Here is an 8401-nt window from a genome sequence, read left to right as displayed (position 1 = left end):
TATTTACATTTCAAATGTTATCCTCATTCCTAGTTTCCCCTCTGGAAATATCCTATTCCCTTCCCCCTCCCCCTGCTCCCCAACCTACCTACTCTCATTACTGGCCCTGGCATTCCCCTATACTGGGGCATAGAACCTTCACAGGACCTAGGGCCTCTCCTCCCATTGATGGCCTAGTTGACTAGGCCATCCTCTGCTACATATGTAGCTAGAGCCATGGGTCCCACCAGTGTACTGTCTGGTTGGTGGTTTAGTCCCTTGGAGCTCTGGGGGTACTGGTTGCATCACATTGTTGTTCCTCCTATGGGGCTGCAGCCTACAGCTTTTTGGGTCCTTTCTCTAGCTCCTTCATTGGGAATCTTGTGCTCTGTCTAATGGATGATAGGCTTCTTTTCACTTCCAATGCCACATTAGGTTGTGGATAAAGCACAGTTCTCCAGTTTAGGAGAAAGTTTGTGTAAGTGTCCATGTTCATTGAATATGTGGTACAATTTTATAACTACAAGTGGAGTACTACACAATCAGTACCCCAGATTATTACATTTTGTGGTAATTTAAAGTGAGTAAATTTAGTAGAATTTAGCAACAGGATGACTTGCAAAGTTGTGCCCAGAGCTAATAAAGCCAGCATGGCAGACTGCAGTGCTCAGTCCTAACAGTTGTTAGAAACAGTTACCAAGGAAATCTCCTGAGAGGAACAGACAGTCTATGTAGCATCAATCAGCTAATCTATGGCTATGTCAAGAAACTAGTGTCTTAATCACATCTCCCCCTGGCCTATGATTGGCTAGTGCTTCTATTGAGTAAATGCAATAGAAAGTCAGAGTCATGAGAGCCATTTGATATGACTATATTTGGGTTTTTGTTTGTTTGTTTATTTAACTGTGGTGACCCCTTTGATTTCTGGAAGAAATCTCCATCTCACATTTTCTGCTGCTCAGAGTCTAAGGATCCTTGTTTGCCTGAGATGAGAAGACAGATAACTTTGCTTTGACCACCTTCCCCTTGGATGCTGCAGATACTGACTGCTGCAGGATTTTCATAGATACTAGGATGTCGTGATGATGCATACCTGGATGTGAAATTTACACTCATGCAAATAATTTGAAGGAGATCCTTCTGGAAGTAGAGCATCACCCTCCTCGGAACAGCCATTCCTACCACCTGGTTAAAGTTAGCTCCTATATTGCAGAATACTTCTATCTCAAGTCTTAAATTTCTAGAGAGATCACAAGGTTAGTGATAGACCTTGGAGGCATCTCTCCTGTGGTCCAGAAGTGTGTGAGGAGTGTGTGTTGTGTGTCCCTGTGTTTGTGTGATCTCTTTCACAATAGTTTTGCAAGCCCATCAACTTCGATTTGTAAGAGTATGGTGAATTAGACCAACTGCATAATACCTGTGCTTTCCATTTTTAACTCCAACTTTTTCTGAGATAATTTATTATCTGCCCCTTTATTCATTTTGACGGTTCCTCTTTGGACTATTTCCAGTTTCTACACATTTCTAAAAGCAAAGCTTAACTGACTAAAGGGCTATTCTGGGAAATCATTACTTAAAGAAAAACTGTTAAAGCATTTAAAAAATTTAAAATGGCTACATAGCTGTTAAAAATCAAATTTTCCCCATCTCATAGTACTGATAATGTAGTTGTCCTAAATTAAATTACATTGGATGAGACCATAAAACCTTGAACCAGAGTCATGCATAACAGGGCCCAAAAAAGAAACCTTTGTTAAGAGGATGTGATTACAATGACCAAAATTAAAACTCTAAGGTAAAAGAATGTCTCTTATACTGATCACTTAAACCTTTCTTGCTTCAGGAAGCTGAGATGCTACAGTAGACATGATTCTCAAAATAGCTCAGATACTTTACTATGCTAGAAAAAGGGGACTCTAAGAGTTTACATTGGGAAAGTATACATCACTGTTTATGGAAAGAAGAAATGTTTGACATATCAAAGTAACGTTAATGGCAATCTCTGTCTTACTTGCCACATATATTTTATTACATATAGAGTAACCTAGAAGTAGAATACTATTTTCTTTTTATTTAATATATTGATTTGTATTTGTTTACAATCTTATTAATCCTAAAGTCCATTGGCTTCCTACAACTATATTATTGGTAATTTTCTAGTAATGAGCTGTTATGTCAGGAAAGCTTTGCATTGTCATAGATAGTATATCTAAAATATTTTATTGTTTTAGGTATAAATTCTCAATGGCCTATTTGTGGATTTGTACATAACTAAAAATAATGTTCAGAACAAAGCAGCAATACAGGGAATATAGGTTGATTGACAGAGCACTTCCTAGCTTACATGGAAGCCTTAGGTTTTATCTGAACTGCATAACACTGGCCTTGGTGTGACATGCCAGTAATCCTAGCACACAGGAGATAAGACAGAGGGTAAGAAGGTCAAAGGGATTCCCAGCTATGCAGCAAGTTTCACTTCATCTTGGGATTCACAAGACCCCTTTTTAGAAAACAATCAACAAACAATCCACAAGAATATATAGAACACACAGATGTCATGAGAAATGTAGATTTTATTTTTGTAATGTAATATATTTTTTGTTTGTAATGGCCAAATATTTGCTTTGATGGTGACATTATCAAATTTTCTTGTTTTGGTTGGTAGCGGTACACTGACATAAAATGAACAGTACCAGTAAAGACAGGAGGTCCAGTACAGTGTGGAGTGTGCTAAGGTGAAAGGGAAGACGAAAACTTGCAAATAATGCAGAGGGGTTGCTTTTGAGAGCAGAACCTACAGGATTTCTCTGCTACCTAGTAAGATGGGTAAAACTTTGGAAAACATGATAAGTAATTTATTTCCCTAATCCCTAAAGGAAGCATTGAAGAAAACAGATTTTAAAATGTTAAAAAGTAAAAAATACCTTATTGTCTATATATTTTATAAAATTTATAACTATACCACAGACATTTACTTTATTGTGACTTTCATTGTTACCACTCTTAATATGTTGTATATAATTAGATACATATAAAAATGTGGAAAAATTCTAACTGCTTGGAAAGAAAATTATCTCTAATAATTGTACATATTTTAAAATATATGTTGAATTCTGTCAGCCTATCTAAATATTCCCCTTTTCATATCTTCATAAAGAAACTAAAATGATATTCCTACTTGAGTCAAATTATTCTAAATCCAATTTTTAATAGTATTTAAAACTTGAGAAGCCTTATCTTCTACTCAGAAAGAGATAACAGACTATGCAAAAAGATGTTAATTTTCCTTTTGCCTTTTGTGTGACAGTGCCTTAAAAGGAGTAGGGCTGGAGCTCAGTCAAGTGATTTTATCCTTTTATCTTCAGACTGGTCCAGAGTGGGGTTCATTACACTGCCTGCGTTTGCTAAGAGAGGGAGAGTCTGAGCAGACCTCCCTCTTAACTGACCAGGATAGAAGAAGAGTCATGACTGGAGTCTTCTCTGACACCAGGACATCTCTCTTCAACCTGCTATCTCACTGAATCTTTAACCGTTCTTATCTGTTCTTTGTGCATTAAAAAGAAAACAGTGTTTGCCCTTATCTCATAGTCTTGTAAACACTCTGGCTTAATTATGGCTTGTAAACTTTTCTGAGCTCTCTCAAGGAAGGTAGACATGGTTATTCAGTCTGAGGGATGTAATCTGCTGAAGGGTTTCTCTGAATGCTGAGTGGAAGATTACGCAAGCTCACCCCAGTGTTGTGCGATAGATTCTGCAGTGCTGATTACCTATCCCTGGGGAACAAATTAAGTTTGTCAAATACCTGGCATATCAATCTCAAACCCCCACACTGTATTTGACTGGGGCCAGTGTTTCATTACTAGAAAGGTGAGGAGTTTCCTCCCACAGGGCCCAGAGTCCTCTGCAGTCTGTGTGTTGGCGTGGTAGAGAATTAGGAGACAGAGGACTTTATGTTTGTAACAAGGAGACTTGTTGATGCTTAACTTTTGCGGACAGATTTTAAAACTGCTAAATTAAATGTTAGCATGCAACAGCCATTACTCTGTTTGCAAGTCAGGTTAAGCCGAGCATTGCCTGGTAAGATTTACAGGAGAACTCAGGGCTATTCTTCCATGCCCAAGACACTGCCCTTTAGAATACATTAAGGCTGGCAATTTTCATGAAACAGGCAGAGGGATGAGAAGATAAATCCAAAAGGCAATGCTTTCAAGGCTACAAATCTTTCCTCTTTTAATTTTTAAAAATGTAAATTCAGCAAAGTAAAACTAATACCAGAAAGACAAATTAGCTCCTGGAATAGTAGGCAGGGGTTGTAAAGAGTTAAGTCAGAGAAGAGTATATGTAACCAAGAGTATATATAGCAGAGTCGAAGGTTTCTGGTGATCACAGCAAAGCAAGTTAAAATTAGTAATGAGCTTTATGTTAATATAGAGGCAAAGAAAGAGAAAGAGCCATCACTCTAGATCATTGGTATTGCTGATTCAAGATGCTGGGGAAAAGGGAGCCTGCTTGACTACATTTTAACAACAAACAAACAAACAAACCCCTGTCAAAATGCAATTCAACGCAATCCAACCCAACCCAACCAAACCAAACCAAATCAACTCCTCCAAAAAAACCAAAAAACCAAAACAAAAGCATAAACCCCCCAAACAACAACAACAACAACAACAACAAAAACGCAAGGAATCAGCCTGAAGAGGAGAGCAAAGTGAATGTGTTTATTGAATCTTACTTCTATTTCCTGCAATCAGTATAAATAACACTAGTAGTAAGAACAAATACATACAGAGACAGTATTAGAGAAAGATTGGAAGAAACTCTGGTAAATCCATATAAAGTCAAATGTTTGAGCACCAAAACCTTTCTGCCCTTTGGTTAAACTGAAACTGCACAGTGATTGGTTGACTGATTCTCCCAGGCTCCCTGGTAGCCTTTGCAGCCTTGTAAGTCAACCATTGCCCATGAAGTGTGAGTGACTGTGGCAGGTGCCATTTACAGAATGGGTATGCACACCTGACACACATTATCTTTTCTTCTTTCACTGGTCCATGGTGGGATAACAGCGACTAGGGCAACATTCACATTAGTCATTTTGTCACTGGTGTGGCCATAAGCAGCAGTTCGGTACCAGCCACGAGAAGGATGAGTTTAAGAAAAAATGATCTTGAACTTTCCCTCTTTTGTTCATTGCAGGCTTTAGATTTCTTTTTTATAGTAATGTAGAATTACTTAAGCCAATATATGCACTATACTATATAGTAAGATCTCATTTTTAAAAAAGCTTTGATCTAAGAAGGAGGGGTATTTTTACATGGGAAAGAGGTGTTATATAAGATTAGTTTTAAGGAAATAGATTTAGGAACTGAAGAGATGGCTAAAAGGCTAAGAGCACACACTGCTCTTTCAGGGAACCTGAGTTCAGTTCCTGGCACTCAAGTTTGGTGGCTCACAACCATGTGTGACTTTACTTTGAGGGGTTCAAAAACCTTTCTAGCCTCAGAGGGCATTTGTATGCTCATATGCACATGCACATACAAATAAACATAATAAAAATAAAAATAAAAATTTTTATAAAAGAAAGTTATCTTAGATGCATATTCTCCAGGTCATATGGAGGAGGAGGAAGACGAGGATAGAGATAGAACCAGAGGTCAAGCAAATAAAGAAGAAATCAAATGGAAACCCTCAAGGCAAGCATCACACACAGTAGAAATAGTGTACACAGGCCATCTTTTTCAAGTTCCAGGGCTATGAGTTTTACTTGTCTCCAGAACTCATTAGGATCCTTTGTGTGACATCATCAGCTTCACATTCTGCCAGCATCTCTTACAACAAAATTTCCTCCTCTTCAAGGTGAAACAGCAATGGTGTTCAGCAGCAAATATTTCTGAATACCTATAAATGTTCAAGACTTGTGATACATACTGAGTAATAGTGTTCCACTGTACAGTATATACAGTCCACTGTCACGTGGTAGCATCTAATTAGATGAGCTAGGAAATGTGAAGGGGTCATTCTAATGAAGTGTGTTAAATGCATCGACACAGGTATGCACAGAGAAGTGACAGAGATTAGAAGAAAGGCCCTGTCCTCATTAGCTTCAGGTTTCAACTTGTGTGCTGGCTTCTGTCAACAAAACCATTAGATATATCTGGGAAGAGAGAATCTCAACTGAGACATTTTCTTTATCAGATTGGCCTATGGGCATGGCTCTGGGATGTTTTCTTGGTTCATGATGGATATAGTAAGGCCAAGCCCACTGTGGGCAGAGGGGTCTGGGATATGAGAATGAGCCACTGGACAAGGCACTAATCAGTGTTCCTTTCTCATCGCTAACTCAGTTCCTGACACTAGTGCTTGCCTTGAGTTTTTATCCTGACTTCCCTAGATAATGCACTGTAACCTTTAAGATGAAAGAAGCCTTTTCCTTCCCAGGCCTTTTGGTCATGCTGTTCATCATGGCAACAAATGTCAAACTAGGACAACTTGCCACAGTCCAGCATCATGTGAGGGAGTCTGAATTAGGGGATCTCCCAGGTCACAGTTTGACCTGTGAATAGGTATGTAAGGCATTGTCTTGACTGATGACTGTTCTGGGAGGGTCCATCTTAAAAACATTAACTATGTAACGTGGGCTGGACAAGAAAGGTAGATGAACAGATGCTAGGAGTAAGCCAGAGTATGAACCAGCCAGCAGCCTTCCTCTATCGATTCTGTCCCTGGCTTCTGAGGTGAGGATCCTCAACATGTCACATTTAATGGCACTTGTTCTAGTGAATACGCAGCTACAGATGTTGGTTTTAATGTGTATCAGAGGATGAACATAAATTGGAAATCTCTTCCTCTGCACGTCTTTTCTATGAATACATTGCTTTCTAAAGAACCTGTCCAAATTCTTTGGCCTGTTCTTAATTTGACTGTCAGTACCATTAATTTGGCCCAATTATTTTTCTGTCTATACATGTTCTAAATTTTAATCAGTCATTTTTTCTGAATACTTTCTGATGAGCAGAAATTTGAAATCTTTGTAAGTTTTTTTTTTTTTTTAATTTATGTTTAATGTTCTTTAATCCTGTTTAGGAATCCTCTGCAGGCCTCACTTATTTCTGGATATGATTCTGTTCTGTTGTGTGTTGTTTCTTAGAGGGAGGTGCACAAAACTTCTATTTACTACAGATAACACCAGTGACAAACTAAACAAGTGATTCAACTAGAGCATTGTTTGGTGAACCAGTCAGTTTGTCTTACTCAGAGGGCATCACTGAGGGGTTACTTACAGTAATTTGAGGGACTCAAAGGTAGGTTTCCTCAGCATGGGGTGGGACGAGAAAAAGCAGCACCTGTGTCTCTGTCAACATGGCCTCCAGGGAGCTCACACAGGGTGGCTCCTCTTCCCAACAGGTGCTGCTTTTCTTATCAAGGGGAGGAGGGGGCTTGTGAATCCTATAACTTTAGGACCTTCCTACACCTTATAGATTTTCTTAGCTTCCCAAACCTGATGAACCTCTGATATTCAGGAGGGAATGATTCCATTACAAGGAAATAGAAACACCATGTTTCTATATATTTATCTTCTTTGGGACTCAGCCAACATGAAACCATTTTAATTACTATAGTTTCATATGTTAAGAATTATATCCAGACAGTGTCTTATCAACTTGGTACCTTTAAAAATTGCTTTTTTATTGCCGATTGCTTGTATTTCTATAAAAGTTTTAGTACTTGCTTGCAAATTTCTATCAAGAATGTGCTTGGCTGTTGACAGGAATTGTATTGAATTTATCGATCAATATGGGGATGGATGACGTTTTTGATAACTTTGTATCTTATCTGTGTGTCTTCTCACCTATTTGTTTTCCAGTTTCTTGAAGCCACATTCTGAAGTTTTCTAAATAGTGGGCTCCCATGTCTCCTGCTAAATTTATTGCCAAGTATTTTAGACATTTTTTATGCTTCTGCAAAATGTATTAATTAAAGTTTTTTTTTAAACCTTTCATGCTTGTGACCACCATCAGCAAATAGAACTGTCTTTTCAATCATGTCAAGGTCAGTCCTAGGACTTGGTTGAATTTATATAGTAGATTTCATAGTTTTTTTACAACTAAAATCCTATGAAATGTTTAGGTATATGTTTATTTCATTTCCAAATAAAAGCAGGTTTACTTGTTTTTTTCTTCTCAATCTTCAAGTATCCCATTTAACATTTGTACTTAACAGTGAACACTAATACAATGTTTAATTTCCACGCTGAGAGCAGATATACTCACCTTTATCTGTGACATTAGAAGCTAAGGATTTGTTGTTTTGCCATGGAACATGACGGTTGCTATAGATGTTCTCTGTAGATGTTGCTATAGATGTTCTCTGTAACGGTTGCTATAGATGTTCTCTGTAACGGTTGCTATAGATGTTCTCTGTA

General features: G+C 38.1%; 1 long non-coding RNA gene across 1 annotated transcript in view; it reads left to right on the top strand.

Moving 5' to 3' along the window:
* The first annotated feature begins 215 nt into the window (after positions 1–215).
* The window catches only part of LOC110327204, a 21708-nt gene continuing 13522 nt past the window's right edge, over positions 216–8401 (top strand). The window contains exons 1-2 of the long non-coding RNA XR_002380815.1: positions 216–229; positions 3652–3655. This is a non-coding gene — a long non-coding RNA (uncharacterized LOC110327204). The remainder of the gene's footprint in view (positions 230–3651; positions 3656–8401) is intronic.

This window comes from Mus pahari, chromosome 10 (assembly GCF_900095145.1).
Source record: "Mus pahari chromosome 10, PAHARI_EIJ_v1.1, whole genome shotgun sequence".
Classification (NCBI taxonomy): Eukaryota; Metazoa; Chordata; class Mammalia; order Rodentia; family Muridae; genus Mus; species Mus pahari.
Note: the sequence above shows the minus strand (reverse complement) of the source record. Positions and strands in the feature narration are given on the sequence as shown.